The sequence below is a fragment of the Brienomyrus brachyistius genome, unplaced genomic scaffold (assembly GCF_023856365.1).
Source record: "Brienomyrus brachyistius isolate T26 unplaced genomic scaffold, BBRACH_0.4 scaffold32, whole genome shotgun sequence".
Taxonomy (NCBI): domain Eukaryota; kingdom Metazoa; phylum Chordata; class Actinopteri; order Osteoglossiformes; family Mormyridae; genus Brienomyrus; species Brienomyrus brachyistius.
Window position 1 is genome coordinate 2,145,215 of NW_026042307.1, and position 26,990 is coordinate 2,172,204.

At 44.4% G+C, this 26,990-nt stretch overlaps 1 pseudogene; it reads right to left on the minus strand.

Annotated features, from left to right (window-relative positions):
• Positions 1–407: 407 nt before the first annotated feature.
• On the minus strand, positions 408–10,744 carry LOC125721089 (putative nuclease HARBI1; annotated as a pseudogene).
• Positions 10,745–26,990: the final 16,246 nt, after the last annotated feature.

Sequence of the window (26,990 nt, forward strand, 5' to 3'; positions counted from 1 at the left end):
AAACTATTGGCAATGCATTGCTTGATACTGTTGACTCCAAATCGTGGGTGTCCTTGATGGAAGGAGCCTCTTACTGTAGGTGCCTGAGGAAAATGAGGGGATACAGGTATAGTTTCACATGCTGTTGCTGATCCAGGGTTGGGTAAAGGTTTGGCAGTGCCAGGGTAATTTTCAGTTAAAGTTCAGTTAAGTATTTGGGGTTGGCTATTGCTGCCTTTCTTTTATGAGGGGGCTGCGGTACCTCGTCCATCCAAGCTATTTCTTGGTGGAGAAAAGGCATACGAAACCTGTCAACGGTCCTACAAATGGCACGCAAGGCGGGAACCCGGTGGTCATGGCTCGTCGGCAAAGTCGCTGTCATCACCATTTTGGTATTCTGAGAGGGGGGAAATGGGTTAACCCCATCATCAGTCATAGCCACGACGTGGATGGCAGCAGCAGTCAGGCTGTTGGTTGTAGCTTGTCAGATTAGTCACAGTCAGATCCATTTTGAGTCGGGGTAACCGAATAGGGGTAACCCTGTCAACAGTCTCAGCCACAACATTGCTACCAGTAGCTCGATGCCTATCCATTAGCCTCTTCTTCGCTGCTGCTGAACGCCGGGACGCCTTGGTGCGAGGCATCTGCAGATGAACGGGGGGAGAAAAAAAAAGAAAAAATACATGGCACACATCCTTCCAATTTTACTTTGCAGTCATACTGTCAAATGCATATACATGGATGTGTTTTGACAGGAGCGGTTCCAATGGTGGTTTGAGAGACTGTACACCAACATCATTCTGCCCTGTTACAAGTCATTGATGCTGGTCAATCGATATTGAAGTGTACAGACGTTAAACCACAATTTACACACTGAATTTCTAATTTTAGAAACCTTTATACTTCTTATCCTATAATACATCTGTCTCACATGACTTGATTTTTAAAAACACAGAACTCTACAACTTTCCTGTTAAGTCACACTGCCAAATATCCATATTACAAACATCAACATTTTGCTTCAACAATAAATGACCAAAATCTTTATCACATGTATGCTGATTTGTCCTGTCACTAACAGAATTTATTGAAAGACCTACAGATTCCTCATCCCACTGATACAAATATACTTTGGCTGCTTAACATTAGTATCGTGGCCATTTCTCATATTGTGCGACAGCTTCTCTGTCACTACACAACCAATGTCTATACAACACACAATGGCAGAGCTGTTTTGTTTTAAACAGTAACATAATTACCCATAGAATACTATTTTTCTAGTGCTATAGCAAATCGTTAGTATATGCAGGAATGTGATAAACTTCCCATACACATACAGAAAATTTTCCACTGTTCCAATTGTAGCAGTGTATTTGGTATGAAGTTTGTTTATCAACTTGCATAACTAGTAAAAAAAAAAAAAAAAAGAATATATTAGGTTCATATTTTAAGATCTAGCCACAGCAGTCAAATTGACAAAAATGCAGTGTACTGACTGGGACGTTATGCAGCCTCACATAGATTTGTTTCACACCAGTTAGGGCTATGCTATATTGGGGAAAGAAAAATCACATTGCAAAATTTATTCTTCCTGCCATATATTGTAATTTTAGGATTTTCAAAAATCTAATTAGTTCAATTGGTCGATTGGCATAATTAATCATTCTATTAAGACTGAGCTGATTTTGTCCAAATATAATGGTAACTCAGGTACTGATTAACAGAGAATGAGCATTACACTAAGGAAGCTTATCACATGTGGGAGCTAACATAACAAAATGTGACAAAGTGACAAAATAGAACAAACAGAACATTTTATTATCCAATTAAACCGTTTCCATAGCCACAGTGAATAAGCGTCATTCCATGTCAAATCATCACACTTTCGGACCTCCTCGTCATGGATTGTAACAAAACTTGGCATGGTGATTTGGTCACATAAGTAACACATGAAACTGAAACTGGGCGTGTCTTGGATCAATATTGAGAGGGAGATTTAAGCGGACAAAGTTTTAACTTTTTCAGGGGGGGGACTATGATTAACTGCTATATTTACCTAAATGCAAGCTGCACAGAAATGGTCCTCTTATTGTTTTAAAGCTATTGTCCAGCTCTATAGATTGAACAAATATGACATGCCCAAATGAATTACTACGTAATAGCTGATGAAAATATTAAAAACTCAATAACAAACATATATTTCAAAATTAATTAATTTTTTAAATAAAGCTAGCTCATAATGCCATAAACATCTCCAGAAAATTTGGTCTTTGGTTTTTGAGTCGTTGTCGAGATATTATTACTTACGTGAAATGTGTCTATTGCCAGAACTAGCTGTGGAAATATAATTTGACTTAAACGTGCCGTCGCATGGCTTCATATCAGTAATAGGCCTTTTTAATGGCAGCCAAACTGACATGAAATAGTATAGCAAGCACAGGTGTAATTATTACATAGTAATTATTCATATGGGGATGGCATATTTGTTCAATCTATAGAGCTGGACAATACCTTTAAAACAATATGAAGGCCATTTCTCTGCAGATTACATTAAGATAAAGCCATTCAAAGTCATACACCCCCCCCCCCCCCCCGAAAAAAAAGTTAAAACTTTATTCGCTTAAATCTCCCTCCCTCTGATCTAAGACACGACCAATTTCTGTTTCATGATTTACTCATCTCATCATGTCAAACTGATGATTTGACACAGAATGACATAACTTAAACAAAATATAACTTAAAAATGCATTTCCACCCATGTCTAAACCAAAGTCTTCATGTACCTTTATTATTTTTAAAGGCAGACTAACATCGATACGTCCGTGCCTCAGCGACTACTGCCTATGTCAATCTAACAGCGAACTGAAAGAGATATCGGAAACACAGAGTATACCATCTAAAACCCACAAGAAACGAAACCATCAACAATGAAACACAAAGACAACTCGTTAGACCAGAGGTGTTTTACTTCAGTCCTGAAGGGCCGGTGTTCTGACAAAATATCCTACCTATCAAGCTGTCCTTCCCGTTGTTACTGCACATGCGTACGACGATGTTTTCGTAGTAAGAGTACACGCCTATTATTTTACCCTTTTCTGATCTTGTGTGTGCGGAAAAAAAGTTAGTATTGTATGTTTTACTTCTTTATTAAAGTTGATACTTATTTTCCTTAAGCTGTTCTCTATTTGTTATCTTTTCAAGTGAACATGCACTTTGTTTTTTGTGCAAAAATAATCCAATTTGGAGTCTCAATTGAAGTCATCTTTGAAGTCTTGATTTACTACTTCTAAACTCCTGTAAACTGGAATACATATGTAAACCTTGTAAATTAAGTTTAGTCCTCATGCAGGTAGTGGAAACCACACTTATTTGTTATCTCAAAGAAAGTAATATTGCACTACATACTTGCTAATTGAGTGATAGAAATTAAACAATGTTTAGAACCTTAACATTGGCATTTTTATTTACGGTATGTGCATTGCTTCTTATATAATGGATCCTGAAGCTGTTGTGAAAATGTCTGATTTTCTCTTTAGTTATGGAGAACAAATACGAGGAACTGCTTTGCTTACATTTCTTTCTGATGGTTCCTACCCATCCCAAAGTCCCAAAGGCAAAACGTTAGGAGATATGCCTGAAAATTCAGGCTGAAGGGTCAGTAGTTTATTGTAAATACTAACAATATGTGGTTATTGGTTAGATAAATGTTATAATTAATCTGAATTATTTCTGAAATGTAGAGAGCTCTTGTTTGGAAACAGGAAAGTGATCAAAACAAAAGAAGCACCCATGGGGCTATTTTAGGAGTTTCATTCAAGACCTATTGGTGGACACACTGGTGAACTCAAAACGCAAATTGCAGTGTGTTCCAGATTTTACTGGTATGGCATGTCGGTTGACATTGCAAATTGGGTATGTATTTTTAAAGTTTTCATTTTTAAAACAAATATAACATGAGCTATTATTTTAACAGCCATAAAGTATGTAAACTATACACAAAAAAATACGGTCAAGTAATTATCCTGAAGACCTGACCCAGATTTCAGGATGACATGCAGTGATAAACACTGAAGCTAGATTGATTTTTGTTATAGAATATATGTCATTATGTAGTCTAAGGATGCTGGAGATGTATGTAGACTCTATAAATAACATATAATATCTTTAAGGTCCTGGCTTGTGACCAGTGCCAAAAAGTTGGAAAACCTTTGGCTGCTGTGCAACCACTGCAGTGAATTTAGGTAAATATCAGTAACATTTTAGTAGAAAATAGTAATGTATATATTATACAAATGTGATTCTTTTTTCATTGACAGGTGTCTGGTTTGCCCAGTTATTTTGAAATATCCAAATATTTTATTTATTGTATGTTCTATAACATTTTTGTATACTTTTACAATTAGTACTTTTCAAACACTTTGTGAAAAGACTTCTCAAAATCTAAATATAAAAATTCAGGAAAGTAATTTGCCATGATGTATCTTTCCAAACACTATCTTTTTTTTAATTATTCAAGGAATAATGTTTGAATAACAGCAAATGGCCATCAATGTGTTTTAGGGAATACTGGGGACAATCCATGCAATCCATGGATTGCATTGTTTGTTCTATGTTAGAACAAACATTGTTAAGGACTGCATTGTTTGTTCTATGTTAGATGCTGAAGCTGACCGCAGCAGGAACCATGTTCTGATATGGTAATTTGGCCATCAGAAAGTTCTACCTATGTACTGTAAATACAAGTAGGAAGCATGTTTTCATAGGGTAATTTGGCCATCAGAAGGTCCTACCTATAAATATGTACGATGGAGGCATAAACCACGTATGGTAGTATATTCTGATAAGGTAGCATGGATTGATAAACATGACTGTAAATTTATGCTACAGTAGGATGTTTTGATAAAGTAGGACGTTTTGTCAGAACACCAAAACCCTGCACATTTTTGGGTTTCCCCTCATTTAACACACCTGGGGGTTGTTCCACGAAGCGAGCCTATAAAATCGAGGATTATTTGTAATAGCCTCGCTTGAGTTAGCCTAACAGTTCACTTCAGGGTCATTGAGTTCCACGAACAAAATTCAAGTGTATTTAATTTCCGCTCATTCAAGCCAAGCTTGACAAGGGTGTACAAGGATCATGCGCGTCCACGCGATATAAAAGTCAGCCTTGTTAATCAATGCTGGATAAGTAAGAATGGAAGGAAAGAGCTGAGTTTTTTCCCAGGTGGAGCAAGAATTATTACTGCAAGCCTACGAGGACTACAAAGATATAATAACCAGAAAGGGGAACACGAGCTGCATCATAAAATCTCATGAGGCTGCATGGCAGAAAATAGCTGACAGGTTAAATGCGTAAGAACATGATTTAAGTAACTTTTGTGTTAAGGATGTAAAAATATTTAACAACTAAATGAGAACAGGTGCAATGTTATCTGGGCGGCGGCCAAAGGCAGGGACCTTGGCGGATCCCCGGCTACAGAAGCTAGCTCTAGGGACATGGAATATCACCTCTCTAATGGGGAAGGAGCCTGAGCTGGTGCGCGAGGTTGTGAAGTTCCGACTAGATATAGTCAGACTCACCTCGACGCACGGCTTGGGCTCTGGAACCAGTCTCCTTGAGGGGGGTTGGACCCTTTTCCACTCTGGAGTTCAATGCTCACGTGGGCAACGACAGTGAGACCTGGAGGGGCGTGATTGGGAGGAACGGCCCCCCCGATCTGAACCCGAGCGGTGTTTTGTTGTTGGACTTCTGTGCTCGTCACGGATTGTCCATAATGAACACCATGTTCAGGCATAAGGGTGTCCATATGTGCACTTGGCGCCAGGACACCCTAGGCCGCAGTTCGATGATCGACTTTGTAGTCGTGTCGTCGGACTTGCGGCCGCATGTCTTGGACACTCGGGTGAAGAGAGGGGCGGAGCTGTCAACTGATCACTACCTGGTGGTGGGTTGGCTCCGCTGGTGGGGGAGGAAGCCGGCCAGGACTGGCAGTCCCAAGCGTATAGTGAGGGTCTGCTGGGAACGTCTGGCAGAACCCCCTGTCAGGGAGAGTTTCAACTCCTACCTCCGGCAGAACTTCTCCCATATCCTGGGGGAGGCGGGGGACATTGAGTCCGAATGGGCCATGTTCCGTGCCTCCATTGTGGAGGCGGCTGACCGGAGCTGCAGCCGTAAGGTGGTCGGTGCCTGTCGCAGCGGCAATCCCCGAACCCGCTGGTGGACAGCGGTGGTAGGGGATGCCGTCAAGCTGAAGAAGGAGTCCTATCGGCCCTTTTTGGTCTGTGGGACTCCAGATGCAGCTGACAGCTACTGGCAGGCTAAGCGGGATGCGGCTTTGGCGGTTGCTGAGGCAAAAACTCGGGCGTGGGAGGAGTTTGGCGAGGCTATGGAGAACGACTTCCGGACGGCTTCGAGGAGATTCTGGTCCACCATCCGGCGGCTCCGGGCGGGAAAGCGGTGCAGCATCAACACTGTTTATAGTGGGGATGGTGCGCTGCTGACCTCAACTCGGGACGTCTTGGGTCGGTGGAAGGAATACTTCGAAGACCTCCTCAATCCCACCGACACGCCTTCCAATATGGAAGCAGAGTGTGGGGACTTGGGGGTGGACTCGCCTATTTCTGGGGCGGAGGTCACTGAGGTGGTCAAAAAGCTCCTCGGTGGCCGGGCCCCGGGGGTGGATGAAATTCGCCCGGAGTTCCTCAAGGCTCTGGATGCTGTGGGGCTGTCCTGGCTGACACGCATCTGCGGCATCGCGTGGACATCGGGGGCAGTGCCTCTGGACTGGCAGACTGGGGTGGTGGTCCCCCTCTTTAAGAAAGGGGACCGGAGGGTGTGCTCCAACTATAGGGGGATCACACTCCTCAGCCTCCCTGGTAAGGTCTATTCGGGGGTCCTGGAGAGGAGGGTCCGCCGGATTGTCGAACCACGGATTCAGGAGGAGCCGTGTGGTTTTCGCCCTGGCCGTGGAACAGTGGACCAGCTCTATACTCTCAGCAGGGTTTTGGAGGGTTCATGGGAGTTTGCCCAACCAGTCTACATGTGTTTTGTGGACTTGCAGAGAGCATTCGACCGTGTCCCTCGGGGAGTCCTGTGGGGAGTGCTCCGGAAGTATGGGGTTCTGGGCCCCCTTTTAAGGGCGGTTCGGTCCCTGTATGACCGGTGCCAGAGCCTGGTCCGCATGGGCGGCAATAAGTCGGACTTGTTTCCGGTGAGGGTTGGACTCCGTCAGGGCTGCCCTTTGTCACCGATTCTGTTCATAGCTTTAATGGACAGAATTTCTAGGCGCAGCCAGGGCGTTGAGGGTGTCCGGTTCGGTGACCTCAGGATTAGGTCTCTGCTTTTTGCGGATGATGTGGTTCTGTTGGCCTCATCGGACCGTGACCTTCAGCTCTCACTGGGGCAGTTCGCAGCCGAGTGTGAAGCGGCTGGGATGAGAATCAGCACCTCCAAATCCGAGACCATGGTTCTCAGCCGGAAAAGGGGAGAATGTTCTCTCCGGGTTGGGGATGGGGTCCTCCCCCAAGTGGAGGAGTTTAAGTATCTCGGGATCTTGTTCACGAGTGGGGGAACAATGGAACGGGAAGTCGACAGGCGGATCGGTGCGGCGTCAGCAGTCATGTGGGCGCTACATCAGTCTGTCATGGTGAAGCGAGAGCTGAGCCAAAAGGCGAAGCTCTCGATTTACCAGTCGATCTATGTTCCTACCCTCACCTATGGTCATGAGCTATGGGTAGTGACCGAAAGAATGAGATGATGCAAGCGGCCGAAATGAGTTTCCTCCACAGGGTGGCTGGGCTCTCCCTTAGAGATAGGGTGAGGAGTTCAGTCATTCGGGAGGGACTCAGAGTAGAGCTGCTGCTCCTCCGCATCGAGAGGAGCCAGATGAGGTGGCTCGGGCATCTGATTCGGATGCCTCCGGGACGCCTCCCTGGGGAGGTGTTCCGGGCATGTCCCACTGGGAGGAGACCCCGGGGAAGACCCAGGACACGCTGGAGAGACTATGTCTCCCTGGAGAGACTATGATCCCCCCAGAGGAGCTAGATGAAGTGGCCGGGGAGAGGGAAGTCTGGGCTTCCCTGCTGAGACTGCTGCCCCCGCGACCTGACCCCGGATAAGCAGAAGATAATGGATGGATGGATGGATGGATGGATGGATAAATGAGAACAGTTTCAAGCCTTATAGTTACAATAATATTTCCTTTTACATATGTATTTTGTTACCAGTTGTAAGGTACTTTAATGCTATTTTAAACATATTTATAAACAAGACAGCATGTTAATTGTATGGGTCCATCTTAGACAAAAAGTGATACATAATTGTAAATATTAATAATGCTTGGTTTCAGGAGCAACATGAGTGGAACAAAAAGGTCCTGGCAGCAAGTGAAGATTAAATACAAAAATATTCTTCGGAATGGTAAAAAGTAAATCTAATTAGAACTACATTTTAAAAGAATTCATTTAAAACCCACTTTGCATTGTATAATTTAACCACCAAAAAGAGAGCTGCGGCTGCTGTAACCGGTGGGGTCCCACCTCCAGCAGCCTGGGGGCCCACCTCCCGCAGTCAGGGGCCCACCCTAAGTGAACTGTGCACGGCCTATTATTGAGGGGATTGAGGGATGAACATCCTCAGACATTGTTCCTTCCAGTCATGTGCAATCTTATGTTAAAGGTAGGTCTTTAGTCTGTTTCCCCTCTCTGCCTTGCTTTCTGTTAAATGTCTTAAACATTCTAATGCATTACAGTAGTGGATGGTGTTTTGACCCTCATGGATCCTGAACCAGTCAGAATCTGTTGTGAGTATATTTAATTATATATACACTGCAATAACTGAGTTTTATAGTTAATGTTTATCAGTCCCTCGTGCCCAATTGCTTCCGGGATAGGCTCCATGGGTTTATAAGGAACCCAGTAGGGTAAGCGGTTTGGAAAATGGATGGATGGATGGTTTATCAGTCCAATGCCTTCATCTGCTGCTAATTCTATCATGTATTGTGGTTTTTGTTCACTTAAGTTAATTAAGTTAAGTTAATTCTGTAAGTTAAGTCCCGCTTCAAATGGAAATCGTTTTACTTTTTAGTTGTACTGTTAATACTTATGGTCAGGCATTGTACAGCAATAAGCTTACCAATCCATGTCATACTTTGTATGTGACAAATAAAAGCAGAATTTTATTGCATTGTGGTCATGGTAAATATAACAAAAAATGTTCCCTTTTTGCAGATCGCTGGGCCATCCATGACACAGGAGGATGAGGAAACGGTTTCTGTTTGCTCAGAAATGCTAGCCGTATGAACTTTAAACTATTTTGCAGCGAATAACATTTGTCTCTTCCTTATAAACCCATGCAGTATTTGTTGTGTACAGGAGTCCGAAGAACCAGGTGGGCAACGCTCTCAGCCCTCACCAGCACTGCCCGTATGTACTCAGACGTCAAAGGAAGAAGGTAATAAACTGTTTAATGTAATTAATAAGAATGAATGAATATCTCTCACAGCTCTACCATCTATGTGGTCTTCCACTGCTATGCCCTCTTCCCATTGCTCATCCTGCATTATTATTGGCATACGCTCCTGCTGCAGTATTGCCACATTATGCAAAACTGCACAGGCTACTACAATGTCACACGCTCTGTCTGGTGTAACTCTGAGATGCTGCAGGCAGTTAAACCTGGATTTTAACTGTCCAAATCTCATTTCAATGCGTGCCCTTGTCTTAGAATGGGCATGGTTGAAATGTCTTTCTGCTTGTGTTGCAAGATCTGTATATGGTGTGAGAAGAAAGGGTAGACATGGGTACCCTCTGTCACCAAGCAGCACACCAGGAAAAATTCCTATAATAGAATGAACGTAGACACATTAGACTGTAGTATAATAAACTATAGTGTATTTGTGAATTTTAGTTGACTTGCCTTGTCCGAGGCTCTGAGCCAGTGAAGACTCATGAAAAATTCTGGCATCATGTACCGACCCTGGCCATTTTGCCACGTTTGAAATGAGAGGTTCAGCAGTGCATACCGCCTGAAACATTTTAGGAAATGGTAATGACATACATTAATACTGTTGGATGACTACACTTTCACCTTTTATATATAAATGTGAGGTATTTTCAGTACTTACCTGTACATTATTACTGTGATATGATTTGCGGTTTATGTAATCAGGCTCTGTTGGACCTGCTGGAGCCTTTATCCTCATGTGTGTACAGTCAATGGCTCCAATGACGTTAGGAAAGCCTGACAAATTAAATTCAGTTACTGATCAGGTTATGATTTATGTGTTGTAAATGACTAGATGTTTAAAGATTCAGCACCATTAACTCCAAAGAAAATTTCCCTGAATGCCAAGAATGCCTCGGTGACCAGGAAAGGTAATGAATATATTTAAAAATATAAACATAAACCTTCCTGATTTCACGGCACACTGTAGTTTTGCTTAAATGTTCAGCATCCCCCACACTGTACAGAAATGAACCACTGGCAAAATAAGACAAAGCAATACACATAGACTACGCAACTGTAAGGGCTGTGTAGTGTGTTCTTAGAAATGCGATGTGTGTTCTTAGAAATGTATGGTTCCAATAACTGACACAAATATGTAATACTGAGTCTACTAAATCTATAGCACTCGTATAAATAATCATCTGGAAAATGCAACGGATCTATCCTGGGCAGAAGTATTTGTGGTGCCTGTTGCCTGAAAGCTCTAGGAATCACCCGCGCTCCCTCATCAACTGGATTATGAATAAGTGGGCACACCATGGTTATTCATGTAAAAGTCTTCAATGCACTCCATGTCATTTTATACTTTGAGTAATTTGAATCGCCTGCATGCAATTATGAAAAATAATAATTTTATATTGGAGGGTCGATGTGTTTGAGAGGGGGAGAGAACAGCAACAGAATAATCCCAGCCCCGCAGAATGTCATCACATGGCTTGTCCAATCATATTCATCAAGCTAAGTTTCACAGCTAACCTGCCACGGAACAGGCTTGTCGAAGAGCATATGTTGACATAGTAACTAAGCTGAGCTTCAGGTTAGCCCCGTTTTTGGAATCGAATTTGGAAAAATTAAGCCAGGATTGTCGAAATAAGCCTGGCTTTTGAGGTTAGCTCGCTTCGTGGAACAGCCCTAGTGTTCAACTCCTGGTGCTAATTACCACACAGCTCTTTTTCCAGTTCGAGATAAAGTAATAACAGCCCCTCTAAAAACTACTAAAAATACTAAAAGGTGACTAATGTGTTTAGTATCGGTCTCAAACCAAATAAATTTGTACTAAAAATGGCGACAACAACATATGGAATATTATTTAGTACTTCATAATGCATAGAGAATGTAATCATTAGGACTCTTAAGAAGCTGATGTGAACCATGTAGATAGTGACCTTGTAATCTTTAGAGAATGCAGACTAATTACTGCTATGCACAATGTAATGAAAAACAAGTATGAATTAGCATCTTGTGTTGGCTTAGAAGTTTCTGTATCTGTTTGCTATTTTGTTAGTGTGATGCCCGACTCGTCCGCTCCTCGTGTGTGCCACGCCCCCCAATTACCCACGTGTGCCTCCCTGATCGTCTCCAACTGTGTCTGATTACTCAGTCTTGTCTTATTTAAGTCCTAGTCTTGCTTGTCTCCCTTGTCTGTCATTGTAGTTCACTGTAGGTCCTTGTAGTTCAATGTTAATCCCTGTCCGATGCTCCCTAGACCCCGTTACGTGAATAAATCCCCTTCGTTCCCCTTACCTGGTCTACCGTGCATGTTTCCTGCCCGAACGTCGCTACCCGTAACAAATGGTTGTGACAGAATGACGGACCTAACAAAGAAGAACAGGAAGCAAAGGCGAGAGAGGATCCCAAAGGAGCCGATCCGTCTGGGAGCCTGCGCGCTCTCTAGGATTTGGCCCCCTTCAGATGACGAGGTACCCGTCCTGACCCCAACCCAGGGACCGATCCAGCGAGGAGGCTACCCGGTATCCATGTTCTGGCCATTGAGCAAAGACGAGGAGGAGGAACCCTTCTTCCTCCCGTACCGAGAGCCGGAGCTTATTCTTCCGCCACTGCCATGAACCGGAGGAGGGGAGGAAAGGAGTCGACGATCGCCCCAACGATCGCCCTGGGGGCATGCGCCCTCATCCCGACTTCTTCACCGGAGGAGGATCGGGAGAACTTCCCGATCACCCCGACGGTCCCCAGCTCGGCTAAGCTGCCTTCCGGAGCAGCTTCTCTGGTTAGGGGAACCCCCCAAGCCGCGAGACAGCCTGCACAGCTGCCCCAGCTCCCTGCACCTCTACCGGCCGCCACCGTAGCCTTCGCCTCCAAGTTCTTCACCCTCCAGGGACTGTACTGGAGGATGATGGAGGAACCGACCACTTCAGTCGTCCCTGAGGCAGAACTGCTCTCTGCGTAGTTGCAGCAGGACTTTGTCTCAATCACTCCCGCCTTTCCGGAAAGCAACCTGGAGGGATTGGGAGATAGCATCAGGAGGCTGATCCGGCTTCGGAGAACCCCAGCTGCGGAACCAGCGCCCTCCGAGCCGCCTGCGCCGTCCGAGCTGCTACCTCCGCTGCCGCCGACGCACTTCGAGCAGCAACCGCTGCTACCTGAGCGTCCGGAGCAGATGCCTTTACCGGTGGACCCTGTTCCTGAGTCGCTGCCCGTACAGCCGACTTCCCTCTCTGACGCGCTCGGAGATGCGCGCCTTGGGAAGGGGGCTCCCACGGGCGAACGACCGCCTCTGCCGGTGTACTCCGCGCCGGAGCAGCAGCCGCTACCACCTGCGTACCCCACGCCGGAGCAACCGCTGCTGCTACTGACTGCGCATCCCGGGCAGCAAGTACAGCTGCCCCCGCTGCCTGCTGTACCTGCGCAGCAAGTGCAGCCGCCCCCTCTGTCTACGTTGCCTGCAGCTCCCGAGCAGGCGCCCCCTCTGCCTGCGTTTCCTTCGGCTCCCGCGCCCACGCCCGAGGCGCTCCCTCTGCCTGCAGCTCCCGCGCCCACGCCCGAGGCGCTCCCTCTGCCTGCAGCTCCCGCGCCCTCGCCCGAGGCGCTCCCTCCGCCTCCTATGACTGTGGCCCCTGGGGCCCATGTTCCTGGCCCCACTCCCATTCCTGACCCTTCTCCAGTCCTTTCTGCCCCAGTTCCCGAGGAGGTCCCAGGGGACTCCATCGTCGCTCCTCCCTCTTCGGAGGTGGAGGAGCTTGAATGGGACCCCTCGGGGATCCTTCTTGTACCCCCTTCACCCTCACCCCGACAAGCCCGACCCCGGGCCAAGGGTCCTTGTGTCTGTGTCCCATGAGGGGAGAGGGCACAGACACAGGGCTGGGGTCCCGCCCGCCCTGCCCCCTGGCTCGCCCTCCCTGCCCCCTGGCTCGCCCTCCCTCGCCTGCGCTAGGGCTCGGTTGGCGCCTGTGGGTCCTGGCCCTCCGGGTCGGCTTTTGCCTGCAGGTCCCCCTCGACGGCCTCGTCGCCCCGCCTCGATCCCTACTCCGGTGCTTGGTCGGCCGCCTGCGGGCTCCCCAACGGCGGCTCCTCGGTCACCTGCTGGGCCCCGCCTACTGCGCGTTGGAGGATGTCGCCGCCTACTGCGGCTCCCCCCCTCTCCTTGCCCTCGCCGAGGTCCCCTCCAGCTCCCACGTCCCCTTCCCTGGTGCTCCCTCTTTGGCCCCTCCGAGGTCCCCTCCAGCCTCCCGGCCACCTGCAGCTCCTCCGGCTGCCTCCCATTGCCCACTGGGGCTCCCTCGGTCTCCCCTTTATTCCCCCTCCTTCTTGCCCTTTGCTCCTCGTCCTTTCGTTCCACCCTTTTCTGCTCCTTGTCCCCCGGTGTTCCCTCCATGCACTTCTAGTCCTTTTGTTCCTTCCGTTCCTCCCTTCCTGATCTGTCTTTTTGCCTTCCCTATCCTCTGTCAGATCTTATCCTACGTCTTGTCCATAGCTCTGTTTTGTGTTTCGGTCTTGTTTCCTGTCCAATGTTGAATCTTTTGTTCTTCTGTTCCAGGTCCAGGTTTTCCCTCGTCCCGTCCTTTGCCCCTTCCTAGGTGCGCCCGGTGAAGCGCGCCTTTAGGGGGGGGTTCTGTGATGCCCGACTCGTCCGCTCCTCGTGTGTGCCACGCCCCCGATTACCCACGTGTGCCTCCCTGATCGTCTCCAGCTGTGCCGATTACTTTACTCCTTGTCTTATTTAAGTCCTAGTCTTGCCTGTCTCCCTTGTCTGTCATTGTAGTTCACTGTAGGTCCTTGTAGTTCAATGTTAATTCCTGTCCGATGCTCCCTAGACCCCGTTACGTGAATAAATCCCCTTTGTTCCCCTTATCTGGTCTACCGTGCCTGTTTCCTGCCCGAACGTCGCTACCCGTAACACACGGTCGTGACAGTTAGCTTTTGATGTATGAATATGTATTTTATTAGTGCTGCAGCTTATCACTATGTTGAAGGACAAATATATTAACCCTCTAGCAAGACAATGTGCAACAAGCAGAAGCTGCCAAGGTTTGCTACTGAATGAAGGGATTCACCCTTCCACCAAAGGTTCACGGCTGGGTATTGAAAAAAACCAAGTAGAGATGGTCACACTACCATTATGTTCAGCCGAGGCACCAAATAGTAAAAGAGATGATTGACAAACTTATCATCTAGGGGTGTGGATCAAAGGCGAAAACAACGTTAGTGAATAGTTGAGGGAATGATGATGCTTAAGTTACGAGATATTGTTATACAATAAGAAAATATATAAAAATTGGTGTAAAACAGTATTAGACACACTTGTAAGTGTCCGGCCTTAGTTGTAACTTCATTGTTGCAATAAAGACTGAATCTGAAGATCTAGACAAGCGGCACTTGACGCCTGATTGGTGGGGGGAGGAAAAACCACAACACATTTTACATGCTTTGCAAGAACAACAAACATAACATCTCCGCCACAAAAACGCCTCGTCACGGCTGGATGCTTGACCAGTTCATCACTACTCTTTCCAGTGGGAGAAACTAACCGCCGCTCTAAAAACTACCAGAAAATTTTAAGTTGCAAAATGTTACAAAACCGTACAGTTCCACAAACTAAAACTATATAAAAAGAACAACAAGCTATAAACAAACACGTTCAAAGGTGCTCAGCGCCGATGCTCAGCGGCAGCCATTTTCTCCACAGTCACCTGTGCGCGAGGATCGCAGGGGCCATGGAGCTCGATCTCAGAAAGCGGGTTTCGATTGGCTTGGAGGAGGTAAGTCCCAGTGATTCCTTGATATGATGTAGGGGAAATCCCCTTCTTCAACCTTGTTCTTGAATTTTTCACTTCAGTTGCGTCTTTGTCGATTTTTGACACGTCCGAAATTTTGGTTCAAGTTCAAGCCCTTCTAAAACTATGATCCAACCCTTAGGATGAATCGAAAGGTAAATAGGATATTAGAATATGTTTTAATCTAGTGTTTGATGAAGTTTTAATTCATACGGAAGAGTATAAGGTGTGTTTTCATGCCCCTATTCTGACCCATGTTCAGCCGGCAAACCAAAATGGCAGACCCTTAAAATTGAGGCTGCTATGGCCAACATACAAGAAGATTTTAAATCAGATTTGTTAACCTTTTTTGATAAGTCAGATGATGTGAATAAGTCCAAATGTCAGTCTGTGGTGCAGATGCTAAAAGATCCAGAGAGTTTGGTGGGAAAATACATCTACCATGTTTGGGACATGGGGGATGAAGGGGATGTGCCATACTGTGGGAAGATCCTGGAACTTAAGATTTCAAAGAAGAAGCCTGCCAAGCTGAGGATAGCCTACTGGTTGCCTGAGGAAATGGAAGAGGACTCGGCCGATTCCTCATCTAAAATTTCAGAAGCACTGACTGACTTCCTTGTTGGGGACCTTACTTTCTCAAAAGTTTAAACAAACCAGGTTAAGGATTGTTTTCCTTTGCAGTTTCGCTATGTTGGGGTTAAGACGAGCATTTTGATATGCCACTTGCCATATTTTGGTGACAAAGAAAAAATTGTAAATTTATTCAATATGGCCTGATTATTCAATCAGGCCATCATTTATTAATGGGATAAATGTGCCATAATGCATTTGAATCGAGTTTACAATGCACAATGAATCTCAACTGTTGAAATAATACTTTCTTATATTCAGATTTCAAAGTTGGTGGTGACCTTTGACCTTGACCTAGTTTTCCAAAGGTCAGGATGGGTCAGTCTTAGCGACATGGGCGACATTCTGTGTGGGACCTCAAGGCATCAAGGTAATGGACATCCAGGGGTGAACACGACACAGCGGTTAGTGTCCCGTCGTTACTGGTGGCCAAATTGGAGGAAGGAGACGAAGGAATACGTAGATTCCTGTCCAGAATGCGCCCAAGTGAAGGCACTAGGCTCCAGCGGGATGTCTACAACCACTTCCGATTCCATCTCGACCTTGGTCCCACGTCACTATGGACTTTATCACGGACCTGCCACGATCACGAGGTAAAACCATCATACTAACCATCGTCGATCGATTTTCCAAGATATGCCGCCTGGTTGCTCTGCCCAAACTTCCTTGTGCAAGCAGTCTAGCCGAGATAGTCATCGAGACCCTGTTTCGCTACTACGGTCTTCCAGAGGAGAACGTTTCCGATCGCGGACCCCAGTTTAGTGCACGAGTGTTTAAGGAGATTTGCCTAAAGCTCCGTATCAACCTTAATCTGTCCTCTGCCTATCATCCCCAAACCAACAGGCTCGCAGAACGCACCAACCAAGAGGTAGCCAAAGCGCTCCGAACACTGTGCCATAGAGAACCCGCCGGGTGGACGTCGCATCTAATCTGGGCCGAATATGCCATCAACGCGCGGGTGAGTTCCTCCACAAATGTGTCTCCCTTCCAGTGCGTCCTTGGGTACCAGCCCCCCCTTTTCCCATGGAACTCACCTAAGGGAACGGAACCCCGAGTAGAGGAGTGGTATCAACGTAGCCGAGCGGCTTGGCAACAGGTACAGCTATCTCTCCGTGGTCAGGTTGAGAGACAGAGGAAACAGGCGGACCGCCATCGACAAGCAGGACCCATGTACAGGGCAGGACAGATGGTTTGGTTGTCGACCAAGAATCTACGCATTCCAGGATGCCGTAAGCTCACTGACCGCTATATTGGTCCCTTTTGACTGAAAATTGGACTGAATGAGTGGAATGGTACAAAAGCAGTTGTCAAAAACACCTTATCATTCTTCTGCTTTATGTCATCACAGAGGCGCATGACTACCTCTGCAGCCATTCCCAATCCACTGTCCCGACCATGCCCAGTTGAACCCTCGTGCACTTAAAACTGTACATGTTTCCTGAGGTCCCTCCTCTCACCCACACTTTCACTCTCCACTGTGCAGCTCCCTCAGCATCTTCAGCAACCTGAACTCCTTCATGATCCTCAGGTCCTTCAACGTCCTTATTTCCCTCAGCTCCACTGTCACTATCACTATCCATCCATCCATTTTCCAAACCGCTTATCCTACTGGGTCTTGGGGGGGTCTGGAGTCTATCCCGGAAGCAATGGGCACGAGGCAGGGAACAACCCAGGATGGGGGGCCAGCCCATCACAGAGCACACTCACACATGCACACCTATGGGCAATTTAGCAACTCCAATTAGCCTCAGCATGTTTTTGGACTGTGGGGGGAAACCGGAGTACCCGGAGGAAACCCCACGATGACAAGGGGAGAACATGCAAACTCCACACACATGTGACCCAGGCAGAGACTCGAACCCGGGCCGCAGAGGTGTGAGGCAGCAGTGCTAACCACTGCACCACCATGCCGCGGTCACTATCGCTAGCATTTGCTAAACCATGTTTCTCTGGCAGCCATTCATCATCATCACTGCCACTCAAATCATCACTGGACTCTGAAGGAATTTCCTCCACTCTCCTATAAGCTTCCCTATTCTGTACTGCACTCCTTCTCTATAAAATACAATGACAAAGATGGTAAATGTCACTCAAATAACAGAACTAATATGCACAAATTTTTTCACAGTTAATGCCTCAAGATACATTTGATTTTCACTACAAACTTACTAGAAACAAAATAATTTAAAAACAACAAAGTTACAGCAATAGTATGACTTGTAGCTGAAATATAGCTGGTAATGCATTGTGTCCAATTTAGTGGACACATGGTTAATCACAATTTACTCCTTATACGAAATCAAAACCTGAAAAATAAAAGAATATTGTTTTTCAGACGTTACTTTATGTTGTCATTTTTTTTTCCTACAAGGGTCTTCTAGAATAGAAGGATTGGCAAGATATTCCTGCTGTGTTCAACTTTTCTGCCTGTCGGTCGGCCATCTTGGTTGAAAGAAATTTTAGATGTAGTTACAAGTACTGGCCAGTGGGTGGAAGCCTATAGAGTGATGCAACAGCGTCCACTGTAGTGGCTGATATGCAGTTATACCATTGAGACCATTGCATTTCCAATAAAATGGCTGTTGAATAGCTGTACACTGTAGTGACCCCCATGCATGAAAGGGTTAAAACAAAGGGGTGTTAAATAGGGTTGTTAAATTTGAATTTCTCTGGACTGGCTGCATGGATTTTGACAAATGAGGTGTCATTTTGTTTGCAAGCTCGGGCTCTATCTAGTAGACATATTAAAAATTACATTAAAGCACCTTGGAAAAAAATGTCCAAATGCCTACATTAACCATATAAACCATCTCACCCCCTCGATGGACAGCAGTAAAATGCACAGGATTAGCCTCGCTATGGCAGAGACTTGAGATAAACTAAAAACAGCCCCTCTAAAAACGACTACAAATTAAAAGGTGACTAATGTGTTTAGTATCGGTCGCAAACCAAATAAATTTGTACTAAAAAATGGCGACTGAGCAACATGCTTCCCAGTGGTAGCCGCTTAAGCACCTCAGCCACTATTTCCATTATACCTCTAACATCGAACTGCAAATTGCACAAAAAATTATCCGAAACTAACCATCTAAAACCAGAAAACATGAAACCTTCAACAACTAAAAAAAAATGACTCATTAGAGCACTACACGTAAATACGATCTTACCTCTTGGAAAGCCAGCAGCGAAATGCAAAGCATTAGTCTTGCCAGGCCGTGCTCACGGCAGGCAAACGACAAGCGTGAAAACAGGTCCCTCTCTCCGTCAATGTCTTGTACCTCAATAAAACTGATGACTTTTGTGCTATTGTATCGCATTTGTAGTATTTATATATTTTACATGCTTTGCAAGAACAACAAACATAACATTTCCCCCCACAAAAACGCTTCGTCACAGCTGTGTACAATTAATGCTTGACCAGTTTATTACCACGGTTTCGAACCTCGGTGAAGTTGGTTTTAGGTTCAATATTCTCTACATTTACTCACATCTAAACTGCAATATTTTCGGGATCATGACGGTAATTCTTTTCAGATTAGGCTCCACATGTGAAGTTAAACGAGGAGAATATTTCACACTTTTAGTTAGCTCCACATTCTCCAGCAATATGAATTAAAAATACAAAGCAAGACAGGAATATCCTTCGGCTCACACGAAACTGCCGGAAAACTTAGGGACCGTCTTGAAAGTGCAATGCCAATCACCATAACACCACTTGTACAGCATGTGTCCTATAACCGTCTATCAATATTGCTGTTGGATAAATTGTAATGCCTCCTTCATTTTTAAGCCAATCAACATCAAACCAAGTTCAATGAGTTCCTCTGGCCCTCTGTCATCTTTCACATCCTTTTAGGAAATTTTCATGCCCATCTATTTTCCAGAACAACATCTTCTTCTGGCCATATAGAAATTGTGCTATATTTGCAAAGTGTGAATATGTGGCGTGCAATAAAAGGATGCAAATCGCTGAAAGAGGTACACAGCGACTGATTACTGCATTTTTAAACGTGGATATAATAAACCGAGTCACAGCATGGTATTCCACTGTATGGGGAGAGTTATCATTAGATATAGTTGGTGTTGAGTAAGACAGATTTAAAAAGTGTCTGGATGTTGTATGGCACCAAAACAGAAGACCTGTTTGGAGCGTGAGCAGCAATGCTGACCAAACTGTATATCAAATGTCTCATAACACGGAAACATGGAAAATGTGGACAATGGTGCTTTCATCCAAACGGCAGTACAAGAAGATGTCATTGAAGACAGAAATATAGATGTGGATGAGGTCCTGGGTAAGAAAAACACATTTGCAAATATATCTAAAAAAATAAGTGAATTCAATCGTGCATCTGTAGCTAAGCTAGGGGAAATTGACAATGATGACAAAACAAAAACTTTGACCAAAGTCTTGACCAAAGGAAAAAAAGTACAGATCGATTCAACCTGGGCCAAAAAAATTCTAAATTTAAATTAGAATGTATGGGGTATGATAAAACCAGAATTAGGGTCTTACAAACTCCAGAAGACTTGGACCCATGTAATGTACAGCAGGTTTCGAAAATATAACTCTTGTTGCACTTTCATTTAAATACCAGCATTTAAAACCATCATTCAGTAGGAAAAAGTCATCTCCCTTTTTAAAAATGAAAGCAGTGTGTACATTTACAACATGTAAAGCAACATACATTTTCAAAATTCCAAAAAAAACAAGAAAGAACTGCAAAGCTGTGGTAATTCATGTTTCTCGAATTGGAAAAATTCAACATCTTCAGGGAGAAACAAGATCAAGGCCAGCTAGCAATATAAAAAAGAAAAAAAATTGCAAAATCCATCGTTAGTGGACTGAGTAACACTTTTTATAAAAAACTTGGACAAAACACCATCATTAGAATTAATTGCAGGTAACCTCAGCCAAGCCTTATCCAAAGACATCTATAAAGCAGTATCAGCTGAGATAAACAGGAGCACAAGACTCCATGATGACATGGTCCTGGAGCTGATACTAACTCAGCAGATAATCAAAGAGGCAGACACAGGTTACTGTTTTTGCCCTGGATATATCCAGCACTTGCAAGTGGATCCTTTTGGTGTACACTTATATACTGAGCACAGTTTGGCTATTCTTGTGGAGCATCTTCTAAAAAAACGTGTTTAGGTTTTCTAAGTTGTGGTCAGCTTTTAACGTTCTCGGGTCTTGGCTTTTCAAAAGGCACTATAGTCACTGACTCGCCTTTGCGTGTGGAATGTGCGCGTGTTGTAGAAATTGTATGCTGACTTGCGACCGAAACAACTCGCACTACAGACAAGTTACTGTATGATACTGATACTACAGTAGGTCGGCCGCTGGTGACTGCGAGGTAAGTGCAGGGCGGTTTTGCAATAAATTTGTAGGGACGTTTTGTGCTGTCTGTAGGGGGCCGCGGAGTGTATTGAGAGCTGTGACTGTGGGGCAATACTACGGGGAAGCTACTATTGACTTACTCCGGGGGAGTAATCGTCCTTTTACCTTTGGGAATGTGTCAAAGGCTGTAACTTTATTAATAAAGCATAATCCCTCTTTATACCTCCGTCCCGTGTCTGTACCTGCCCAGCTAATTTTAAAGATGTGGTTGCAGCGGTTACAAGTGAACCGGTTTTAAGTTTAGTGCTCATCATAATTCAGATCAGAATTAATTTATTAATCCCCGTGGGGAAATTCTCTTACAAAAACAAACTCCTGATGAAAATAAGATTTAGGAAAGTTATGTACAGATGATGGAAGAGATTTAGATTGTTCTATAGTTCTAAGTAATTAAAGTAACCAGTAAAAATAAAACGTATAGCAGCAATTATAATTAACATTGGCATATATTAAACATAATTTGCATAGTACCTGGGTTATTACACCAAATGTATACACCGTATACATAGTTATTTAAGGTGAGTGTGCTTTGTGGTTTGAGTAATCAGATGAGTTAAGCGGATTTATTGCTACCGGCAGGAATGATTTCCTGTGTCTCAGTTGTGCAGTGTGGAAGTTTTAAACTGTTGCTGAACAAGCTGCTGTGGCTGCTCAGAATATATTGGAGCGGATGTGAAGGAAAGTCCAGTATTGTCCTTATTTTGGACAATGTTCTCCTCTCCAACACCTTATTGAAAGAGTCCAGTTCTACTCCCACATCTTGGCTGACCTTCTTAATGATCTTGAGTGTGTTAATGTCCATGACCCTCAGGCTGCTGCCCCAGCAGACAACAGCGTACATGATGGCACTGACCACCACAGACTCATAGAACATCCACAGCATCATCCAGCAGATGTTGAAGGACCTTAGCAATCTCAGAAAATAGAGACGGCTCTGGCCCTTCCAGTTTAGTTTTTTGTCCAAGTACACTCCCCGGTATTTGTACATACTTTCGTGAATGTCTAAGACCCACCTTAACTGAGTTGGCTGAAACATAATTTTTCATAACTTCAGACTCATCTTTCCCTTCATCTGACTCCATGCTTTTAATTTCCTGTCATATTCCTGCCATTTGACTATTATCAGTTAATTTATAACCCAGCTACTGCACAATGCAGGTTTTTTTGAAGTTTTAATAAATTGCCCAGCATGTGGAGTCAGCGCTCCATTCATGATGATGATGATGATGAAAACCCTTTATTGCTGTTGTAATACACCATGTCACTAGTTACAAGTACCAGCGAAAAAACTGGCCATCAACCCGACCATGCATATACACAAACATCACAGTATAGGGGGTAGACAGGCCGGGAGACAGGGGCAAACAGAGAGAAGCAAAAAAAAAAAAAAAGAATAACATGAGGAGAGAGGAGGAGAATAAAAAAACAGCCCCCAGACTGTACTCCAGTAGGGAGTACATTGTAGGAACTGAAAAAAACACCTCAGCAACATAGGCACATGGTCACCACACCTTACAACATAAAAAGGCACGACTTGCAATAGGTGCAACAGGTGAGGGAAATGGGGATGTGGAGGTAGTCCAGCATAGACAAACAGCCATCCAGTCCTGCAGCCCCAAGGGCGCTGGTCAGAGACCCGCCTGTTCACGCTGGGGATATGAAGCAGCGAAGACGTGAATCGAATCGTCGCATGAATGTCATTTGATACTTTCAGGCCTTATGTCTAAATGAACAGCCTAGAAAAGGACAAAGCATAATAGTACTACTGCTACAGTACTGGGCAAAAGTCTTAGGCAAACAAAAAAAATGTTTAAATAACTGTCATGTTGGTCTAAACCTACACTGTTAAGCCTGGCAAAGTATGTCAGCTTAGCCATTGCAAAATCTCTGCTAAAATAACCCTATTATTTCTAGCAACCATACAATACACCCATGTATTTTTTGACCTGACCACTAGCCCACCTCATATATCTATTCAATATCTCATTGACTTTTAAAACTAATTCAGTTACTTAAATAAGTGAGCTGGTGGTGAAATTTAATAAATACGTGGAATGGTTAGGGTGCCACTGAGGAGAGGTTTGGGAACTGAAGTGGTGTTCATCTAGCTATCCAAGTAGATATAAGTACCTTTTTGGAGAGCAGAAGACATTTTTACTGCTGTATTTTTTATTGTGTTACTTGTAATTTTCATATGTTCTTATGTTAAATTGTTTTTTTGTTCCAAGAAAATGTGCACTTACTACCTAGATACATAGCTTTAAACATTTCTTTTGAGTGTCTAAGACTTTTGCACAGTACTGTATATGCAACAGTTCTCCAACTCGGTACTGTTAATATGTAACAGCCTATATTCACACACACCCAGTACAAACTAACTTCTAAGATCTAAACTTACCACGTCAGGTAGGAAGGTGCCTGTTTCTACCAACTATTCAGACCATCCTACCCAAACCAGACATTCAGCTGGGCTCAGACACTCCACCAAAGGGATCTACATTCTGTTCTACATCTACTGTCCCATTAGACCTACACTCAATCTCTATCCTGTTATGGGACTATGTAGTTCTGTCTGACTTTCTACTACCCTGGCTGCCGGTGATAGTCCTCCAGTTCTCCGATGTTAACTCCTCTACCGATTGTCCTACCAGTACGATCATCCTAAGCTTTGGATCCTATCCATCACTGCCTGCAGTTATATTTGTAATTAATTTTATTGTTGTTTTATTCTTTGTGAAGCAACCTTTAGTGTTAAAAATAAAATATGTAAAACTTGCATACTTTATTTAAACATGTAAAACCCTTATTATAATAAGAGAGGCAATTTAGTCCTTCATATATTTAAAAGTTTGTGTTCTACTTCAGGAGCCCATTAGAGGCACAATCCGAAGGTTACAGCCTTTGCAATTGAAGATGCTATTGCTGACTTGTTACGGCCCACCCCACACAGAAAAGGTGGAGATAAACACAAGGTAAACATTTAAATGACATTTCATATTCATATTCAGTGCCCTTATCATTGCATGTCAACTTATTACTGTTACTTTTTCAGTGAATTTTCTATTTCTATTTCCATCAGGCTGGGAATATTTATATCCCACAACAGCAGCTCAGAGAAAATGTTGTAAAAAGCATGCGTAAGGTTGCTCTTGACTTCATGTGACAGGGGACCATCTGGTTTCTTCAAGGTCTGTGGTGAACAGACCTGACATAAGTTCGAATATGTCACACCTGTATTACCTGAACCACAATAACTCCAATTTACCCTGAACATAATTAAATGACTCCTTTAAATTAAACCCAGTACTTTGATCCTTATATTTGACATCCTGTAAAGGAAATGACTCATGATCCTCCTCTGTCTCTTACCCACTGTTTGAGTAGTATCTTCCTCACCATCTGCCTCAATTCCCAAGTCTGAAAATGATAATGTAGGGTGAGCACAAGCCTTTTTACACATTTCCTTACCTTCCTTACTTATCTACAGTTGATGCAGTAGGCCTACCCTTCTCAACCTCTGTAGCTGGGCTGCAGGAATCATAAACTGGAGGGTTGTCTGCTTTGATGCACTGGTGCAGCGTCTCCTCCAAGGAGAGAAAACACTTTCACAATGCTTCTTATAAAAGACTGCGGTGCAGACTTAGACTGAGCTCTTAACAATGATGAAGTCTGGTGTATCGTATTTGATGAAACACCATTTTCTGCCTCTATAGATAGTAAACTCCAGGCACTGGGTAACCTTTCTTGCTCACAGAACACCTCCACCCAGTAGACTACATTCATTATCTTCTACATTTTGATGACAAACTAAAAACTGGTTAAAGAAATTAACTTAATTTAAGTTCAAAAAAGGGTGCAGTCAATTCCTTTTGCAGTAAATGTTGCTCTAAGATGATTATCCGACAACGATAAGGATAAAACTCCTGATTTTAGAAATGATAAAAGTAAGGTACTGGAAACGGACTTCAGCAAGACGCATGATGAGAGGCCACCTTAGCCAATAAGGATTTGGACAATGTCTCCCATTCATCAACTGATATTTTTTTCAATAAGACAATACTGGGATCGGTAGTGCCTACACCGATTCAGATATTCGGTGCCAGCCAGCAAATTGATCAGTACATTTCCCTTGTCTCTTAGGTCTGGGATCCCTGAGTCTTCCCTTTTTTGGTAATTGTTAATGTCATGCTTCCTATAACAATAGAAACATTTAAATTACCAGGGTAAAGATATTGTATTTATATTTCCTATCTCGCACTCTCCACCCGTCAGACAAAGATGATACGCAGGTCTTTTATTTTTAAATTTTAAATAACAAAAATGGTTTTATTAATATAAAGAGAAGCCAGGTATTCAGAAGTAAGTGAAGACAAAATGATAAAGGGTACTAACAACAGGAAAAGTATAATACAGAATGACATCAAATAAAGCAAAGTCACCTTTTGGACCAGATCTTACCCCAACACAGATGCTGTTGAATGAAATCAAGGGAGCAGTTTTGTCATCTTGAGATTATGGCTGAGCTGATGCAGTGCTGTAAGAAAGAATAGTCAAAAAGTGCTCCAAAACATTGTGCAGGGCCTTGTTTCCCCAAAGCATCTTAATCTAAGGCAGTGGTTCTCGCGGCGTACCCCCCATAGAGTGCGACTTCCTTGTTGTTCAGTGTTTGTCTTATACCCCTTCTACAAGCAGCCCCTGCCCCTGTCCGTACTTTTCCACTTTCTGGCAATATCGGCTTATCTGGTGCAACATGTAGTTCTGTATGTTCCAAGTTATTGCGTCAACCCTATATCATTTGCCTAGCGACCATCACCGCAGCCTGCGTCAATTGATTAACTTTGGTGCGCACAGAGCCTCCCTATATGTCCTTGTTCCCCTGCAGATATCGCTCTCCACAATTCCCCCTTTTGATCTCCGCCAGGAGATCACTATTTATGGTGGAAGTCTTCTTCGCAAAGTGGAATCATAAACAAAGCATCATCATACACAAACAAATCATCACATGTATTATAACTCCCTCCAAAGTCCCCCTTTTTATCTTAGTCATCTCCATCCTGGTCTCGGTGGTCTGATGTCGGATGAGGGCTTCTGCTTCTTCTGCCGGACAGGGGTAGACTGTCAATCCCCTGCCAATCCTTTCAGGTCAGGGGATTATTCTGCCCCTTTGTAGAGACCTGAGTTCGTTCTGGTTCCTCCAAACCAAAACTCTGTGCTCTCCTGGCGAGCTCCTCCTGGATCTCAGCTACGGATCTGCCTGGCTCCTGTGTCGTGGCGCACTGGATCCAGTGGAACCACGTGTCTCCTGTCCCTTTCAGCCCCACTGGTTGGGAAGTCCTCTCGGTGACTTGGATGGGGTCGGTCTACCGGGGCTCTGACCACTTCCTCTTGATGACTCTCAGGAGGACCCACTCCGCCGTGTGAGGCTTGTCGGTGCCTGCTGGTTACTGCCCCTCTTGGACCTGGGCGAGAAATCTGAAACGAGAACTTGCAATCCATCATAATATGCTTTGACATTGCCATCCCCCTTTTGTTCTGGCCCCCACTTCAGTTCCCTGTGGGGGGCAGGGAATTGCCTTCCTGTCTGGAGCTCAAAGGGGGTGAACTCCGTTCCCCGATTTATGGAGCATCTGATGGACATAAAGGCGAGGGGTAACGCATCAACCCAATTTATTTTGGTCTGTGCACAGATTTTTGCCAATTTTTGTTTGACTGTCTGGTTCATTCTCTCCACCCTACCCTG